Source organism: Sturnus vulgaris, chromosome 5 (genome assembly GCF_052056855.1).
Source record: "Sturnus vulgaris isolate bStuVul1 chromosome 5, bStuVul1.hap1, whole genome shotgun sequence".
Lineage (NCBI taxonomy): Eukaryota > Metazoa > Chordata > Aves > Passeriformes > Sturnidae > Sturnus > Sturnus vulgaris.
The window spans coordinates 25,136,059-25,155,266 of record NC_142247.1 but is presented as its reverse complement, the minus strand read 5'-3'; the positions used below and the strand labels follow the sequence as shown (position 1 = coordinate 25,155,266).

The following is a 19,208-nucleotide window of genomic DNA, read 5'->3' as shown; positions in this document are numbered from 1 at the left end:
TTTTCACGGAGGTAGCCCATGTTTCCCTCAGTTCATTTCATTCTATCCCCAGATTTCCTGTGTCTCATTTTATTTCCAGCATTCACTATGCACACTGGTTCCATTTTCATGTGCCTTTTCTCATACTCATAATATTCTCTACATCGGATTTTAGTTCTGCTCCCACTTCTTTTATTCCCATGTCTCTCTACACCTTCCTGTCCAGCATCAAAAAGAGACATTTGAGAATGTTCCAGCAAAGATGAAACCAGATCAGAGACCATCTTTGCGAGAACAAACTTAAGTTTTATGCAGCAGGATTACAGGAAAGTAACCATGTCATAACTGAAAGCAATGTCATTTAAGTCCTGAAACACTCTGGAGAGAGCAACCATTAAAATGAGGAAAAACCAAGATGTTTGACACCTATAGTCTTGTAACTACAGGAATCTCTGTATATTTTGTGCTTTAATTTCAAATCCACTAACTAGTTCGAATTGGCAATGATACAAATGTTCTGAGACTCACTGATGGCATTTCTAATCAATTCAGTGAATAATGACTGCAAATTTCTATGAAGCAATTTACTTGCCATGAAGAAGAGAAAGAGATGCTTGCTATTCTGTCTGAGACACTGAATCTGCATGAAAGAAACAGAGAAGAATAGGAGCCTCTTCCCCTGCCATTTCAGATTTCTGTTTCATAAAGGGAGAAGAGTATCCCTAAATGGTACCTGAGAGGGACAAGCAGCAGAGGTGTGCATATACAAGCAACCAGTTTTCACTCCCTGTAGATCTTCATTGTTTTGCTCAAATTCTTTTCACCACCTTTAGTCTCCAACACAAAATGTTAACAAAATATTAAAAAAAAAAAAATCACTAGGCTAGTTTTATAGTGATGTAGCCTCCAAGGCAGAAATCTCATTTTTAGACCATCTACAGAAAATACCTCACTGTTTTCTATCTGAGTATGGTAATTTCCCTAGATGAAGTAGGCTTAATATCTTTTGTTTTGAAAAGCAGGATGTCCTGTCTTTCAGAGCAGTAGTAGAGAAATAAAGGAGTGTCTAGTGTTTGTTTGCAAACCCAGGCAGAACTGTACAAAAAGTCTGTCTCCATGCTATTAACTTCCTTCTACAAGGACTAAGCTGACTCTTGCTGAAGTCAATGGAAAGATTTCATTTACATTAGCTGGAGGAATCTCCATCTGGAAGAAAAAAAAAACCAGTCAAGAAAAAACAAGCAATGAAACTAGATTTTCCATTAAAACAGTGCTCCAGAACCAAAAAATACATACAACTGGTAGATACTTTATATGTACAAACACCACAAATGCCAGATATAAATAAAAGCATCAATTCTGATAGTGTAAAGACACTGAGATTATTATCTCCATGACTGATAAATATTCTTCAAAATTTAGAGATGCAAGGTGTGAGGAAATGAGAAACAATATTTAAGTAGCATTTTAACAGGATATTGTGAGGTTACATACAGGAACTAAAAGGTTTAGCAATATAAAGGAAGAAAACAGTGACGATATGTCATATCTATATGTCATGTCATATATTACAAATATTTATATGCTAAAATGATAATATAGAGATAGGAACTAAGTACAGGTAATGTGCTTAGTCTTCTAGTAGTTTCTGCAGCAGTTAATCAGTCTCCAAACACCTGTATAGCTATACAAATGAAAATCTCAAGTGTAGATAATGAACACCCCACTATTTTCACTTTGAGAACTCTTTCCTGCTTGCCAAAAGCAAGTTTACAAGAACAAATAGTAACTTTCCACACTGTGCCTATGTGAAATATATACAGCTAAAGCAAAGTGCAACTAAAACAATGACCAGCTACCAGTTACAGGAATCATGGTAGAAATGGCTACAGCTCCTGTTAGCAGAAGTATACCACATTTTGCTTCTTTCAAGGGGTACCTCCTTCGTGTTACTATTTCCTGCTTCCATTCATCACAAAGGAAGGGGTTTGGTCATCCAGTGAGGTAATAGAATTGTACTGTATTTAGCCTAGAGGCCTTGTACTAAATCCAAGTAATCTGGGAAACATTTTATATGAATATCAGGTGGTGTAAGAAAGCAAGAAACTATCTTAATTTGATTATTTTATATGGATTGGAGTTTTGCGTAGGTGGAAGAAAATCATTACAGAAAGGAGTGCTACACAGACTAATATATAAATAGCTCGTGCTGAGAGGAGAACAATAGCCCTGTTTCTTTTCTCAGAGCACAGATACAATTAGTTAGAGGATATTGCATTCTTCAGAAATTTTTGGCATCCAATAGAAAAAAAACAATTGCATTTCAAAACAGAATATTGTATTTGGAAATCATTTCCTCTTTTAATAACCTGCCAAGGCTTTCAGTCTGTCCCCTGCAAACGAATACATCCCTTGCAGTTTAGCACAATGCTTTCCCACACTGCTGGCTGATTGCGAGGTCGCCGACTCCTGATGCAGTGACACAGAATCCTGAGCTTGCCTCTTGGCAGGGAAGTAACTGCTTTCCACATACATTGTGTAAAAGATGGACATGTTTCTGCAGGGTTTCCATCTACTGTTATGTGAACTTCACTGATTTAAATCCCATACTTTTACCGTCACAGAATAACTACATACTTCTGTTGAAGAAATGTAGAGGTAAAGCCAAAATGTTCAATTTCAAAGCAGGAAATCTCAGTCCCCTGACAGCACTGTATTCCTACTGCTGGATTTATATTCCAATGGCTGATGTAGACTTCATCAGATTGTCCAGTGGCAATAATTCATTCCATGTAACCTGGATGTATTCCATTCTCGCTGGATTAGAGAGAAGACCTATTGCACTCACCAGCCAATCCATCTTAAAACTAGTTTAAAATATTAATAATCATGGTTAGCTAGATGGAAATATGATTGATTGCTACATAATCCACTAAATAATAAAACAAATCAATAACTATAGTTATAAAACTAGACCCATGGGATAAATCAATCAAAACCAGTGTCTACATTTCAAACTTAAGTCTGTCACTATGTTTTCCTTCTGCACTGTCTTTTGACTAGATGTGAAAATCTTCATCTGAGGTCATAAGGTAGTGGCAGATACAAAGGCCAAATGGATATCAATTGTTCTACTGTTACAAGCTCTCCCCTCTTAAAAATTCATTATTCTCCCCATTACAAGTGGAAAATCCCAAAATACTCTAATTAAACTCCAATCAGTGTTGGCCCCTTATTTTTTGGGTGATGCATCCTAACTGCTCATTTTTTTAGTTTCTTCCTTTATTTGCCATAATTACCTTTCCTGTAATAACAGAAGTATCAACAGCAGACATGAATATGTATCAAGTAAAGCAAACATCGTTTACTGATATTTTTAATGTATAAAAACACAGCTTCATAAACTTCCAACCCATCTTCTTTCTGTACTTCATAGGTGGAACAGCATTTACTTGGATGTGCTGTAATAAGTGGACTTGTTGCTGTGCCGTCTCAAAAACTTGTTTTACAAATCACGCACATAATAAATTGCACACTATCATTTCTAATGTTACTACGTACCCAAAATAGCCTTCAAATTGAATAAGATAAAACAAAACATACATCATCTAGTTAGCATTCAAAGATCAGGAGAACTGGTAGGTCTAGCAAGAACTGGTAGGTCCTGAGCTTTAAAGGAGATCTTTAAGGGGTATCTTTGCATTACCAGAAAGTTCAAAGCTTGAATGCTTTCTCTGTGTTATTAAAAAACCCACAAGTTTTGCAAATGTAAGGCAGCTATCCTACATCTTGAAAACATGCAAAAATACCTCGGTAATCATGTTTAGTCTGTATAAACAGAAAGTTTGTTTCTGGGTCATATTTACTTCTTTTTATGTAAACTCATTTCACTAGAAATTTACATCAGCATGAGCAAAGTGAATTTCTCTGCATTTAAGAAGGAGTTTCATGCTTGCACTCCTTTTTTAGGCAAGAGCAATTGACTTCTGTTTACTGGGAAACATACTTGCCTGTGTTCTGGTTTGCTTGTGCTTTTGGAAGGGTCAACAGAGCTGAAATTTTTAGCTGGCACTGCTCCTGTGAATGCAGCTCCCACTTGGCCCTGCTGTGGAGAAGGCCTGGCTCGAATAAGCTGCACACGGAGTTCCTCAAGATCAGGGGCTTGCTGCTGCAAAAATAAAGTGTACTCTGGTCTCCACCTAGACACAGCATAGTACAGACCTGCCTGCCTCATTCAGCATCCACAGGAGAGTGGGGAAGGTAAGACCCATAACTCTGGTCTGCATGAAGACGGGAAAAGGCCCCACGAGACCGAATTTGAACTGACAAAAGCAAGATAACACGTAGGCAGCAAAGATCAGCAGATGTCCAAAAGGAAAAAAAAAAAAAACAAACCAAGCCATTTTCCCAAATTGCGGCCCAAGTGCACCTATGCCCTGGTACTTTAAGTTCAAAACCAGGTCACTAAAATCAGTTCAGATTTGGCCTTCCTGAGAGATCTGGTTCTTTGTGCGATGGAAATGTGAAAAATGTGAAAAAAGATAGTACAGAACAGCTGGCTCTCGGGACTAGCTTTCACCTTCTAGGTCTCGTAACACTCAAAGCCTAAGAAATTTAGGGCTAGAAAGGGCTGAGAAGAAACACAGACTAGATCACTTGGAGGGGAAAAAAATTCTAAACGCAGGAAGGCAGAGTGGTTGGCGCTGTCAGAGCAATCACAAGGACAATGGGGATAGTACGGGGACCGTGAATGCAGGAGACAAAGGAAAGAAAATATCTCAAGAATAAATAAGGAAAACATGAGTCAGAAATTCATCTAAAGAGACACCCGGCTGCCCTTCACTTTCGTTACTAATGTCCCACCCCTAGGAAGGGGGAGCAGGGGGATGCCTCGGAGATGAGCTAAATCGCCCAGCAAACGCAAGAGGAAACGCTGCCAAGGAACCGGTCAAAATGAAGCGAGCAAACGCCCCTTTTCTACCCTGCCCTGCACGAAACGGCTCGGGGAGACCCCTCGGAAGGCACGCAGGGCCCCGGGGCGGCTTCCCGGGAGCCTCTGCCGACGAGACCCACTTCCTCCCGCGGGAGGCGGCGGCCGCGCAGGGCAGCTGAGGAGCGGCGAACGGCAGCAGCGCCCCACTCGGCTCGGCGCGGCCGGGCTCCCCCGCAGCGGGGAGGGCGGCCCAGAGAAGCGCTGCGGCAGCCCCGCTGCCCGCGCCGCCGCCCGGGGCATTCCCCGCGCTCCGCCCTGACCCCCCCGCTCCCCGCGCAGCCGCCGGCTCAGCCGCGCCGCCTCGGCCGCCAGGTGTCGCCGGCGCACGGGCGTCCCCGCGGCCCCTCCTGCGCCCGGAGCCGGTGGGGCTGGCTCAGTGCGAGCGGGCGGAGGCGTCAGCCCGCAGCGGGGACGCGCAGCCTAGCCCGGCTCGCCTCGGCTCGCCCCTTCCTCGCACACCCCCGCGGCCCGGCTCGGCTGACGCTCTCGGCACCGCCAGCTGCCGGCCGGGCGGCTTCCGAGCACGGCCTGCGGCCGTTCTCCGGTGGCGGCGGCGGGGAGCCACGGCGAGGAGAAAGCTGCTGCTGCGGCGGCGGCGGCGGGGGGAGCAGCCATGTTGGAGCGGGGAATAAAGTGACTTTCCTCGGGGAGGGAGCGCGGCCAGCGGTCCGGCGGAGGCGAAGGCTCTCGTGCGGCGAAGGGAGGGGGGGTTCGGCTCCCGGCGGCCGGATACCGCTCCTAGGCGGAGGAGAAGGGGAAAGAGAAGGGGCAAAGGAACCGCCCCCGGGCCCGCGAAGCTCCGGCGCTGCTGGTGAGTTGTGGCTGCTCATTGTCTCCCGGCCCAGGGGTGCGGGTCCGGTTCGCGGCGGGGTGTTGGCTCTCGGCCTGCGATGCGTGGGACGTCTCGGGGGGTGAGGTGACAGCGCGGCCCCGGAGCAGGGGGAAGTGATGGTGCTCGTGGGAGAGCGGCCCGTGAGAGGGCCGGGGGCTGCCCGCGGAGCTCCGGGCGCGGGGAGCGCCACTCAGCGCCCCCGGGCAGGGTCGGGCCGGGCTGCGGGGGATTTCCGCTGCCCGGTGGCGGCCGGGAGCGGCTCCGCAGGGGTACGGGGCAGCTCCGGGAGGCTGAGCCCGGTGCGATGGGAGCCGAGCGAAGGAGCCGGAGGGGTGAGCTGGGGATGGCAGCCCCTGAGCACTGCCGGTTTTTTTTTGGTGATCCTGCGTTCGTCACCGTCCTTTCCCCACCGCCTCCTCCTCTTCAAGCGAGGCAGCGTTCTCCTGACAGCTCTTCTCGCAGCCTCCGCACGTATGACACATCGCTCCTATTGCAGGTCTCCCCCCACACGCACACCCAAAATATGTAGGTTTCAGTGCGTGGCATAAGAGCTCTATTGCTCTAAGCTTTGAGTTAGAAGGTGACAGGATGCGTGAACATGGTCTGACCCTGAACTTCTGTGAACTCCTCCCTCCCCTTCCTCGCTCGGATATGTAATGGCTTGAGACCAGTGAGAGCAAAATGGTTCTCTCGAAAGGGCGGGGGAAATCAGGTGGGATCGTGTCTATTTTCTATTTCTTGCAAATTTATTACGCCCACCAGTGCCAATACCGCGTTCATATGAGTGGATTAGCTGTTGCGTTAGAAGAATGCTGACCTTGATCCCCTTTGTCTCTCCTGCAATTTTGGTAGCTGGCTCCAGTTGTTTTAAACTCACTGCTGTCTTTGGCACTTTGCTAATGGTTGTTAACAGTGTTATGAGCAAAACGGGGCTGACTTACAATCTAAACCCAGTAATTTAAAAAGCATCCATTTCCTTTTTTTTTCTTTTTTTATTTTGCTTAATAATTTCTCTTCTTTTGTAATTTTACAGAAGATCAGTAGCAACATTCTTGTGATACCACGGTATAGATACAAGAGCAAGCCTGGTTTGACATTCTTCCATTACTTCTCTCCCCCCCCCCCCCGCTTTTAAATTGTATTAATCGAACTGGAAACTATATCACCAGGTTAGATTAAAGGTTAAATACTGGGAAGATGGGGGGCAGAAGAAAACATTTATAAAATTAGACTTGGTACCAAATTCAGGTTTGTTTTTTTTTCTTAGAACTGTGAGAAAAAGGAAGTAGGTGATCTGGTATTTTATGTGCTTAAGACGTTAAAGAAATTGCCATATTGCTTTGCTATAAGAATTCTGTATAGTGGCACATAGGTCTTATTATTTACATCTGCTCTTCAGTAAGTGGCATGAGAGAGGCTTGTTTTGAATAATTAATGTAGAAGTAACAGATACTAAAACATAAAATCACATGTTTGAATATGTGGTGAAAATTTTCCTTTAAAAATGTTTGTGCCTGAAAGAACAAACTTGATTTAATTCTAACAGAGATAAACCATTATAATGTTAACTTGGCATTAAAAGGGCCACTTAAATTGGAAAGATGAAAGCATTTTTTTTTTTTTTTTTTTTTGCTGGCATTATTTAAATACTACTTTGACAGTAATGAGTCTGACTTACAAAAATCTTTGGGAAGGATAGCGCAATGAGGTTCATACCTTGTATTTGCATATTGTGCTGTGTAGCCATGTGTTTACCCAGAATGGAGCTCTACACAAATCATGGGGTGGGTTCTGCCTACATCCGTACTGAAGAGTTTGCAAATTAAAGCCCGTGTTGTCTGAAGCAAATTATAGTTTGAATGTGGGGAGTCATTTATTTTAAGCTTGACTAAGAATATAGTGCATTAATTGATCTTTTTAATATGTAAAATGCCACTAGCGTGTAGTGAAATATCTAATTTATAATTGCAAATATAATTTAAAGTGAGAAACAGATCATGGCTGTGTATTTCCCCTGAATGACTCTGGCTTCAATTTCTGCAGTGTGTAAATATGGTATAGCTTATGGCAGGGATGTTAAGATGCTCAGTCTGTACATGTTGCTGTTAGGATGCGGAGCTCTTACAGTAAACTATGCAGAATTTTTTGAATGGCCTAGTAACATACAAATCTTGTAATTTCTTAAATAACTCCCTACTGCAAGGGGAAAAAAAGAATGTTTTACTCATCTTAGTAAGTTTCTGTCCAGCAGTATATTTGAGTAATTGCACCTAAAAAAGTCCAGTTGGGAAAGGCTTTGTTGAAGTCTGGTTCAGTGAACAGTCTGCATTAAAATCTTTTCATGAGTTTGCTCTTGACTTTCTTTTCATGTTAAGTGGAAGCTGTTGATATTCCACGTCCAAATCAGTTTGTTTTTTGTCCAAGAAAGCTAATGAGCAGTATTTTAAAAGGTTGTATATACTAGTTGTGTATTTATTGATTGCATTGTGTGAAAATGGACAAGATCATATCCAAAAATCAAGCTCAGTAATTCTAAAGCTTTTCTAGCATAAACTCACTAAATGTTACTTACAGTTCTTAATTTACAGATACCTTAACTTTTTAGCTCCGTGCTTTCTAATGCTTACTTTTTTTTTATTTCTTCAGCAAGCCTTGTATAGCTATTGAGGCAGCTGGACACCACTGTAATCAGTAGCAGTTCAGAATTTTTTATAATACACTACAACTATAGCATGTAAAAACGCTTTTAAAATGCCAAATGTTTACTGGACAGTTATGGTTCACATCTAAAGAACAAACTAAACCACTGTATTGTTAGCAATCACTGCCTTATTTTGCAATGCACATAATTATAGCAATGGCTTTTGCCTTCTGAGTGTAAGAACTGGGATTTGGGTTTTTTTTTTGTTGCCTGTTCACATACTGATGTAGCAACTTGGGTGATAGAGGTAAAAGCATTTTATATTTTAATCACTAGACAATAATTTGCTTTTTAAAAATAAGTCTAGGCCTAGGGGGCTTTTAAAACTTTCTGAATATTTTATATCCTGTTATTTTTTCTTATTGGGCTCTGGTAGTGTTTTTCCCCATGAAACAGGGCTTTCTCCAAGGACACCCACTATTAGTGTAGGATGGGGTTTTTTTTCCTGTGTATTTTGTGATGCAATTTTGACGGCTTTTATCTGAAGAAGAATGAAAGTTGATGCTTTTTTTGAAAAACGACTTTTTATAATTCTGCATTGAATACAAATTCATACTCATTCTTTAGTAACTTGATGGATTGGCAATTCTTCCGGAATTGTTGATTTCCTGACCTTCTTTTAGCAGTGATGTCAACTGTCAAGAGTTAAGCAGACCTGGCTAATTAGGACATGTACAAACAGCAGTTTAAACCACCGATAGTCACGAGGAATAAACAAGACCTGTACTTGAGCTGTTTTGCCAACTTGGAGCACAAGAACATTGGGAAAGGGAAAAAAAGGAGTTCTTTAGTCCTATGTTTCTTCCCATTATATGGGAAACAATGACCATAATAGGTGCATAAATCAGATAATTTACATTGGACCAGCTATTGATACATCAGTCCTTGGATAGAAAGGCTTTAGCCACATCCTTGGAGATCATTATACCCTGTACCGGGTTATGTTGTACCATAGACATGTTGATACTGGGAATCGTTCTAACAGTGCTTTACTGGCATATTTGGGCTTTTATGGTATAGTGTTTGCTTTTAAAGGACTAGAAGTTTCATTCACTAAGAAACATAACTTTATCAGGGGTGCTGTGGCTAAGCATGAATGTCGGCAAAAAGGAAATGTGATAAGCAGCATTGTCAACGCAGCAGCAGGAGAAACAGCTGTCAAGTCATATTTTAATTTTTCAGGCAGTAAGACAAAATTAGGCAAAATTATTTTAATAGGACTGAAAAGTACCAACTTTATAACATTTTTAACTAAACACTGAGAGGCTTCTCTGAATTTCAGGATGATTTTCTGCTTGCTTATTTCAGTAATATGTTGAAAATGCAGTAAGCTGAAGGGCAGTTGTACCTTAAATTTTCATTATGACCTTTTTGGTTTTTTTAATGGATCTTCTCTGGAACAACTAGTTTTGCATAATGATCAGGGCTGTGTTGTACCAGAAGAGAAATGAACATGTCTTTCAGTTGCACTCCTAGCTACAGTTCTTGCCTATCTTTGATTTTAGGTTGAACTTCTTAGGTATTTTGCATAAGTGAAAATTACTCTACACCCTCTAATCATATTTCATTTAATTATTATCTGTATTTCATAATTGTACTCCCTTCTCTGACTGGTGCTGTTTTTTGAAGGTTTGGTAGAGTTTCACGATAGTGTCTGATTTTTAACATCTGCATTTCATCAGCTTCACTAAGGATACTTAGATGCTTTCAGTTTGTGTTAAAGTTGTCAGAATCGTGACGTTCTCTTCTTTGCTTGGTGGATTAGAACATTTTGCAGGCATGTAGCAGTAATAGCATAGTCAACTGTCATAACCTGTATAGTCTTTCAGAAATATAATTTCCCAAGTATTTCTGACTTCCTGTTCTTATCTTAGGATATGGAAGTATATTTGTTTGGATGTTGTTCAGGTATGTGCAAGGTGTCTTTATACAGCAGTCATTAAAGTTGACATTTCGTGAGGTTTACAGTTAACTAGTATTCACTGAAGTAAATATCTATGTAAAATATTGATTACTAATTATCAAAGAATATTACCATTGTCCTGTAATTGAGAGAAAGCTGTTTGGATTAAAAAGTTATGGTCTATAGGTTAGTTTACAAAAATTGTAAAGAAGCCAGTTTAAAAAAATAGACATTGAAACAGATCAATTAATATGATTGATAAGAAAGGCCAAAGTTTGTGATGAGGAAGGCCCATGCTGTCACCAACTAGTACAATTAAGTGTATTTTAGGATAAAATTGTATTCTAAGAAAGTCATTAGCCATTTAGAAAAGCTGAAGAAAGTGTAAGCATTTGATATTCTTAGAATAGGTTGATGTTCACGAAACTCACAAGTAAACCAGCTGATAGTCATACATGATTCTCTGAGACATTTCCTAAGAGAACCTGAAACAGCTGTCACTGAAGTTGTGAGGTAAGAATTGTACATGTTAGTAGGGCACTTTTCTGGAGTGGAAATGCTGGTCATGTATCTCAGTATGTCTCAAAACACTGAGAAATTATATGATTTTAGCACAACTAAGGTTTCTTTCAGTGGTTTTAGGAGTTAGTTATATGCATAGTAATGGATATTGACAGGGCAGGAGTTTAAGCAAAGAAAACAACTGTTGCTCAGCATATATTTATAGAGGACCAATCTTGTGAAACTAACGTCTGGTTCTCTTGATAAGATTAAATACTTCGTGTGGTATGTTGTTGATATTGCAGGCAGGCGTCACTGAAACTTTTTACTTGGCTCTTACGTGGCATTTTGATTATGGAACTAAAATGACAGATCAAGTGACAGCCTATGAAATGGTTTAAAACCCAGTGGATAATGTGAATCAAGTGGTTACCTATAAATAGTTGCTGTTACGTAACGGCGTGTGATGAGGGCTCCTCATCATCAAAGTAAGTTCGTGAAGAAGCTCTGAGAAACCTGCTCAGTGTCAGCTGCTGGGCATTGCACTAATGAAGTGAAAGTCAGTGAAAATTGCCTATTATTTCTGTAGCTCCAGAAAACTGGGAAAACAGTAGATACTGAAGAATGGGTTATTAATGCAGGGTGGATGCTTGGAAAAATGGCAGCTTCCTCTTTGTTTACTTTATGCAGTATTTTTTGTCAGGCTTTAAAGGATTGAATACAGTGTATTAATTTATTTTAAAATAAATTAGTTATGTTTGGTAACTAAATATATGCAGCTATTAATTTTAGCTTTTAGTTTGGGTATTTTTTCTGTAAATGTTTGGAATAGTTTTTCATGTATAATACAGAACAAATACTAAATGTTGATTTGTATTCAGTATGTGGGGTTTAGGGAGAGCTTTTATTTTGAAAAATACAGTAATCAATAATATAATTAGTGGTACACAGAAGGAGGAAAAACATTTATCAAATAATAGATTACATTTTATATTTCCATCAGATTTCTCTATGTCTTGAAGTAGACTTTTTCAATAGAGTAGAGTTCATAAATATTCTCTGTAGGCCAAAAAGATGTGGCTGTAAGTACATTTAACTAGGGAAAATTAAAAGGCCTTTTTTTCAGTCTGTGATTAGTTTACTACCAGTGCATCTTCTCCTGTCCTTCCTCTTCGTGAGTATCTGATTGTCATAAACAGCAGTAGAGTACCTTCATGTGCCAAGGAGCTTGGTGCCTTCTTAGCCACTATTCAGTCTTAAAGCTGTATATTGTATTAAATGGTTCAAGCATCTGCATGGTCTGCTTCGTAATTCACCTTACTTATGTTTGCTCTGAAACCCAAATACAAAACTAAAGACTTCCTATGTGACTATGAAAGACAAAGCTTGGGCTGCTGCTCTCTGTGAATAACTTAGTTGCTCCACAGAAGAGTTCAGCCTGGCATAGCTCTGGTGCTATCACTCAAAGCTGCAGTGATTTTCCCCTTTGCTGGCTGCTGCTCTCATCCCCACATTCCTGCCTTTGTACCAGTGGGAGTCTTGTGACTCTGTCAGGGAGCCGGTGCAGGTTACATTGTGTGTTTGGGTTCAATTTTACCTTCATGTTTACAGGTAAATAATAGCCGCTTTCTGCAGTGTCGATGGAAAACCAGCCGTTTGTAATTATTTATTTTTTTAAATATCCTGAGCAGATGGGAGGGGAAACTTCCTGTGTACAGAGAGGAAAGGAGGTGCTCAGCTGCTAAATATATCAATCATATATGCTGCATTAAAGTCTTTTAAGAATGATGTGTAAAACAGCAGCTCAGAAACTTAATTTTGGTACTGGGTAAGAAGGCACAGTGTGGAAATAATTACTGATACATCTTATAAAATATATTCTTCATTTTTAATACGGGTACATGTTTGGGTGAGAGTTCTGAATTGAAATAGGATTTTTGGTGTGGAAATGAGTAGTGTTGGGCAAAATACGTCTAAGGAAACTAAAAATTACCTTTTTTCTTGCAAATAATATTTAAAAACTGAACTAAATAAGCTGAAAGTGAACTACAGTAGGAGTTTGAAAATATTTGGAAGATGGAACAATAGAAAACTGGCTTAACTATAGTTTTCATATTTTAAAATGGGCCTAGTAGTGGAGTTGTGCGGGGTTCTTGTTTTGTTTCAGAAGAGGCGAGCTCATTGGCATCACTGAAGCCATAGTTTGGGTTTAAATCACTGAAATTTACAGTGGAATTTACAAGCACACTGGTCTTGAAAATAATGACCTGTACAATACTGAGGTAAAGCAATTTCAGAGGCAATTCGAAAAATTTAAGATTTTCCATAATATTTCATTACCTTTTTAAATGTGATTCAGTAGGTTATGGCAAAGAAGCAAAATATTTTGAAGCTTATGCTATTTACCTTCAGGATTAAACAAGATAAACAGCTTAACAGTGTTCCCATTTGCACAAGTCACAGTATTTTTAAACCTGCTGCTCGTAATTCTGGGTTGTTTATCAGGGAATACAGTTAACCTAAATGTCTTTTGGAAGCTTGTTTCTGATACATCTCAGTATAATTCTCAAAGCCAAAAATGTTTGATCCATAAGCCAAAAAATAGCTTTAAAATGTATTTAGTCAGAAGGTTGCCTTTGGTTATTAAGCATAGTCTTTTTTTTTTTTTTTCCGTCTGGGCTGCACAAGAGAAACAACATAATGGTGTATAGTAATTAGTGTCTTCAGTAGCTATATGCCTTTCTTCTTAGATTATGCAGTTTTAATATTTTAGAAGCAATACAAAGCAGATTATAAATTCTGAAGATGCGGATTTGATATGCTCTGATAGTCAGCTTGGTTACTAATACTTAGTATTTTAAAATGTGTTTGAGTACGGTTTGTGTATAAAATAGAAAGTGTTCAGTGCTGTTAATTAAGTGTTCTGAATCTGCTTTCTCTAGAAGGGACTTTTTTTTTGTTGTTCCTGGTGGTCTTACATAATAGGAGTTTTGGCTTTCTGGTATTTGTGAATATTTCTGGTAGTGGAAGAGGTAGACATTAGCTGAAGGATTTAAGTCGTTAGTTGTTTGTTGCTGTTAAAAGTTAATTTGAGCATGAATGGATAGCTAGTGATCATTTTCAACTTCTAGCTGCATCTTAACAAAATACCTATATTCTTCTTAATCTCTTTCTAGAAGTGGGTAGATAAAACCTGAAATCTTTTTCAGTAAATAAATTATTCACATCTAAAATATGAATTATGCCAGATTGACTGATTTGCATTGTGCCTTTTTTTTTCAAATGCACATCTCTGTAACCAGTAGAGAGAAATAGGTTCAGAGGGTAATTCAAAGATCTTAATGCAGAGCTGCCTCTCTTTCCACATTTACCTTGGAGGGAGCCCATCAGAACCGTTGGTTTTGTATTACACCATTACAGTTTGAAATAAGTGCTTATTTCCAAATAATTTCTGTTGCATCAGTAAAGTGAAGAGGTTTCCACACCTGTCTGTATTACAAAGATTATAATGAAGATGGAAGAGAGAGACTGGCTAGGGGATGGAGCCAAGCATTTTCTTACTGGTGGTGGGAAACTGTAAAGTGTCTCCAGCACTGGTATGAAACTTTCTCTTAAGTGCCTCAGGTGCCTAAAGGTGATGAGTGTCAATTCCCACCCCCTTCCACCTCCCCCATTTATGCATTTAGGTCTTTGATATGTAAGCAGTAAAACATGCAGATTTTTCTTTATTCATCACTGCTACTTGCAAGTGTTTAGCATTTAAAAATTCTAGTCATGTGAGTAGTAGTGATAGTATATTTTAATATTGAAATAGGTTCCTGAATGAGCTGTGTTCATGTTATGTCTTCTGTCAATTTCAGAAACTAGGATTGCAAGGACAACTTAAAATGATGTGGGTTTTTTTGTAGCAGGAGAACCTTGTTCTTTCAATATACGTGCTCTGTGATAAAGTAAGACAAGTGAAGATTTGAGCATATCTTACACCTACAATTGATACTCATTCTTGACTTTTTAATGATATTGTACTGCATTAAATTAATGGTGAATTTACATATTTACGTGATTGGATTTCCATATCTGCTTTTGATAACTGGAATTGTATCTTCATTCAGAGTTTGTTGTTTATTTTGTGGTTTTACTTGAAAGATAGGATGTGAAATCTATCTTCTTAAATTTTGAGGATGATTTCCTTGGATTGATTGACATTATTTACCTAATTTTCCTTGGAGTAGTTGACAGTATTTGCCAAGTTCTGTGCTAGTTTAGATAACTTTTTGAAGATACTTTAAAATATAACTGCAACAGATTTTGTCTAGTCACATTGGTCAGTTCTCATGAAAAGTAATGCATCACTAGCTAAAAAAAGTATGTAGGGATGTATTATGTCAATTTTTGGTTACTTAATTTGAGGCTTCTTTAAGATACTGATCTTAAGGGTATAGGTGCTGAGGATGCTTTGAAAATCAGCCTTAGTGGAGTTGTCTGCAGAGACCTGTTAATAGAATAATACCCTTATTATTTAGTGTCTGAAAACCTAGTGGCATAGATTCTAGTAAATATTTCTAAGAAAACTGCAGGAGAAGCAAGGACAGTGTGTCTATAAAATACTGTTAAGCCACCTTGATACTAATTGAATGGCCTAGCTTTTCCTGTTTCTATGGCTAGATGTTATCTTGCTCTCAGTCTGTTTATACCAATGTAAATTAATCTAACCTGGATTATTTAATCTACATTTATGTCTACTTCAGTGTCACAGTGTAATTAATTGCACGGGGCCTCTGTCAGTTACATCTCATACAGAGCTAACGTAATATGTAACCTCACTGTTTCCAGCTAGATATGAGACACAGACTTGGAAAACAGGCCCCTTAACTGTCTTATATAGAGAATGTTTTCTCTTAACTACATTTGATATGCAAGGCTTCCAATAGTAGGCTGCTAAAAAAATCCTCACAAAGGTCTTTGTCACTGAAGGAGGAAAAAAGCCTGAAACGTCTGATAAAGCACAGGAAGCAAAATTGTTGACAGAGAAAATTCCTTTTCTGTAGAGTCATTTTTATGAGAAGTGCCACTCCCCAAAGGTAATATATTTAACTGTTAGTGGATCCTCATGACATAATAGATTTTTTTCTCTTGTATTCAAAGGTTTGAAAGGGATAAAGAAAACTACGTGGGTTAATATTCTTCCGAAGTTTTTTGTGCTATTTTGCTGTGTTATTTGTGCTATATTCTACTTTATAAATGCTTTCCTCTCTGTGATCATAAGAGACTTTGGAAAAATAACATGTTCTGTTTTGTGCAGAAGTGGCAACATTTACGATGGTCTTTTCATCTCTTTTAACTCCTGTCAAAGCTCCTTCCACAGTGTGCACAAGCCTTGCTTCTTCTGCTAGGTAGTAATATTCCAGTTGGATTGGCTTAACGCAGCTCTTTATGAGAAAGTCTAGGAAGCTTTTTGATTAAGCAGTCTGAAATACAGAAAAGCTGCACTGTCTTACAGCATAGAGATGCATCTTTATTTTTACTAATGTCCTTCACTCTCTTTGGATGAGTAGCTCTGTTGTATTTTTGAGCCAAACCTTAGGGTTAGCAGTGGTTTTGTTGAGTAGCAAAGGGGGCAGAAAGTGTCAGAAATGGGCAAGGAGTGCATAACCGGGATGAAAAGAGAGCTTTTCAGGTAGGCATGGTGTTCTGTGCACTCATCCAGAATATTACTGGCTTGTGTTTGCCCAGGTTTTCCTTACTCTTTTCTGGTTTTACTGCCTATGTTGTGCAGAAATTTATTTTAATAATTCCATGAGATTAGCTGTATGAATTTGTACTGTTTTAATAAAGATGGGAACTTGCAGCTTCTGATCAGGGAAAGCTGTGTGTAAAAACAGTACAAGATCGCCTTGTAGAATTACTTAATTCTATGTCATTTCGAAGTGCTATTGAGGGACAGTCTATCTATTACATTGAAGGGGGTTTTATCTTGTATTTTGTTTTTTAAATGGTATGCTATCTAACTCAACTTCAAACAAGTGAAAGGAGGAAATATGACATATATTAAATGTTAAATAAGTAGCAAAGAGGCAGATGGATAGAAAGACATTCTGAGCTTGTAGAAAACAGAAAGTATTTAACATTACAGTAAGCATTTAGTAGGTCTTTGTATGTTTTGCTTAAGGACTCTGAAAGTAATTCCAGTAAATGTGACCTATTTTTAGAATTTTGGACTATCCTATTTATCATGTATTTGGAAGTGTTCTTACTTGAAAGGTGCAATGACAATTTCAGGTATTTCCTTAGTGAAACTTTCATATATGTTGAGAGGTGGAGGTTTAAAATTGCAATTTTATGCCTGGGTGAAATTTGTATATAGCAAATGAGATACGAGTAAAGCAAGGCAACCACATATTCTTCACACATGCAATAGCATGTTTTGTCAGCAGTTCCTGCAGTTACTTTTGTTGCACACTTCATGATTAGTTAATGCGTATTGGGCATGTTATAAATGCATGTCTGGCATATCAGAATATAATTTATACTGTGTAAATCATAAATACTTCATTCAGTATTTTCACTGCTCATTACCCAGAATTGTCTAGCAGCACTTGAGAGTAAATGAATTCTCCTAAGGCCTAAATGCTGTCATCAGCAATATCTCTGTGTTTATGTTCTCAGCTGCATGGACCATTTTTTGAAATTACCTGCTGTGCGAATAAAGAATATTAAAGTCTTTGTCATGCTAAAGTAGAAGTTTAATACAAGCACTAAATAAATTTAAAGTGCTGTTCTTTTCTGAAAGAAATGTAGATCTCCAGTCTCAAAACAGCAGTATTAATCATCTAGTTGGGTCAAGAGAAAGTTGCTTTTAAACAGCTTTTCGTTCTTATTCAAAGTTAATTGTTTATTTTAAAGGGAGACGTGAACTTTCTTTGTATGGAATGGTGAACAGGGCTAAAATTTACCTGATCTGTAGGATGTGATGTCCTGTTTAACAGAATAATAAACCTTAATTTAGGAGTGTTTAAGAAAATAGCAATGTCTTCTAGGTGCTTTTATTTATACAATCAGATCAACATAAATAATCTGAATTATAACCAAATTTTGAGTCTTTTTCACAAGAGGGTTGTGCCTCTCTAGGAGTACAGGTATCTGGGAATGGCATTCCTGTCCTGGAGGGTATGAGACTAACTGGGTCAGGGCACGGCAGGGAGGGGCTCTTCATAGCCTAGTTGTGCCATGGAGAGTGATGTGGCCACCACGGCTTCCCTTCTGGTGCCTCTAGTGGGTGCATTCTTTAATGATAAAACTAGCTTGCTACTTTAAAACTTGGAAAAGCATCTTAAATTGTTTCTTCAATCGTTTTCTTTCAGCTAGTGATACCTGGTGAATTGTTTAGTTCTTGTTCTTGTCTGTATTCTCACTAACTTATCATTTGGTCTTCCTAGCTGGTAGACATACACTCAGTTAAAACTTCATGTTGGTACCAATGTAAAGAGACGTCTAGGAAAGAGATTAGATTGAGAATAGTGTGAGCTACAGGGCAATGAACATTCATTTGCAGGGTGTTCACCTGTTTGAGCTGTACTTGTTTTAAGGGTTTTAAAAAGTTGTGGTTTAAGAGTAGAAAAGTTTTGAAGTAAATATGTATTTACTGTCATCTCCTAATGTCTGTACTGACGAGGTTATGTACCAATATGGATGGGATCCCATTGTGATTAAAAACTCTTAGTTAACCCTACCTGTCCATATAAAAGATAGCAAAGCTGTGTTATTCTGACTTCTGTGTTTAGTTCATAAAGCTGTAATGAGAAGCACAAACAAAAATCTTTCTGTGATTCTGTAAAAAAGCTTCTTGAACTGAGGATTTGTGCCTGATATTATCCCCTGCTATTCTATAGATACAGCATAAAAACTCATTCTAAGCCTGTTCTAGTGATGCTGGTCAATGTCTTTATATATGAAATCTGGATAGGGGTGTACTTGTGTCTGTTTGTTAGTAGAAGACTGTTCTGAAGCTGAACTAACTTGAGTAAATTATTTTTTTCCCCTGCTGCACTCTGCATGAGGTTGAAAATAATTTGCTTTAGCCTTGTCCTCACTCCATGTACTCTATCAATGTGATGGTCATAAGGGTAGAGTAGTGATGGCCTTTTCTATCACCTGATGGCCCAGGAGGGCTTTACTCCCCTGCAGACTTCAAAGGACTCCCATGATAGGGGGGTAACACACAGGGTGATAAATACTCTGTGGTTTCTCTCTGAGTGGGGGCTTAATTCAGTGGCATCTTGTTTAGTCATCTCATTTTGTT

At 39.1% G+C, this 19,208-nt stretch overlaps 1 protein-coding gene and 1 long non-coding RNA gene across 3 annotated transcripts in view; one reads left to right on the top strand and one right to left on the bottom strand.

The window, feature by feature from the left end:
- Positions 1–264: 264 nt before the first annotated feature.
- Positions 265–5,037, bottom strand: LOC148223591 (uncharacterized). The gene is made up of 2 exons (XR_015803822.1): positions 3,990–5,037; positions 265–1,185 (listed from the first exon to the last, which is right to left on the bottom strand). It is a non-coding gene; the product is annotated as an uncharacterized LOC148223591 (long non-coding RNA).
- Positions 5,038–5,643: 606 nt separating this feature from the next.
- CDK17 (cyclin dependent kinase 17) overlaps positions 5,644–19,208 on the top strand; it is a 91,859-nt gene continuing 78,294 nt past the window's right edge. For both annotated transcript variants that reach the window (XM_014889501.2, XM_088165081.1), the window contains exon 1: positions 5,644–5,783. The gene's annotated coding sequence lies outside the window, so the exon portion shown is untranslated. The remainder of the gene's footprint in view (positions 5,784–19,208) is intronic.